Below are 921 nucleotides of genomic sequence, written 5' to 3'. Positions count from 1 at the left end.
GTTGACTGGGTGCTTCTGCGCCTGGGTGTATTGGTTGACTGGGTGCTTCTACGCCTGGGTGTATTGGTTGACTGGGTGACTCTGCGTCTTGCTGCCTCTTCGCCTGGTTGACTTTGCAACTGGGTGACTCTGCGCCTGGGGGACCCTAGTCCTGGGTGTATTGGTTGACTGGGTGACTCTGTGTCTTAGTGCCTCTGCGCCTGGGTGACTTGGTTGACTGGGTGCTTCTGCGCCTGGGTGTATTGGTTGACTGGGTGACTCTGCGCCTAGGTGCCTGGGTAACCCTGGGCCTGGGTGTCTGGGTGACTCTGCGCCTAGGTGCCTGGGTAACCCTGGGCCTGGGTGTCTGGGTGACTCTGGGCCTGGCTGACCCCTGTGGATGATGTTGATTATATCTGAATTGAATATATAATACTAATATTATAAAAAATATATATACTAATATTTACTGAATTGACTTTTATAATCAATTCAGTGTTCAATTAACGAAAGCTGGGAATGATTTCCGTTCTTTTATTTTTAAATTCAACAAGCAGTTTGTTGTGTTTCAGCAGAATACTGAAAGCAGCAGAACTGAGAACACTTTAATATCTGGTTAGTGTCTGCCGGCCTATAATTTATACATAAAAACAAGAACCAAGCATTACTACACCAATAAATCTCAATAATTTTATTATCTTTGTTCTCATGATTTTACAAATATGAATTCTGCAATTCAACTTCAACTGTGCAACACAATGGCATGATGGACTGTTATACGGGACGTCCCGAAGGCCGCCTGGGACTCCAGGGAGCCGTGAGACAAAGAAGGGCCCTGTCCTTCCTCCGGTTTCTTTGTTCTACACGAGTCACTAGCAGCTTTAAAAACACGATTTTTCACCACTGATGTAATGACGGCTACGGGGGGGGGGGGGGGGGGGG

The sequence above is a fragment of the Etheostoma cragini genome, chromosome 24, assembly GCF_013103735.1.
Source record: "Etheostoma cragini isolate CJK2018 chromosome 24, CSU_Ecrag_1.0, whole genome shotgun sequence".
NCBI lineage: Eukaryota > Metazoa > Chordata > Actinopteri > Perciformes > Percidae > Etheostoma > Etheostoma cragini.
This window is presented reverse-complemented; position numbering follows the sequence as displayed.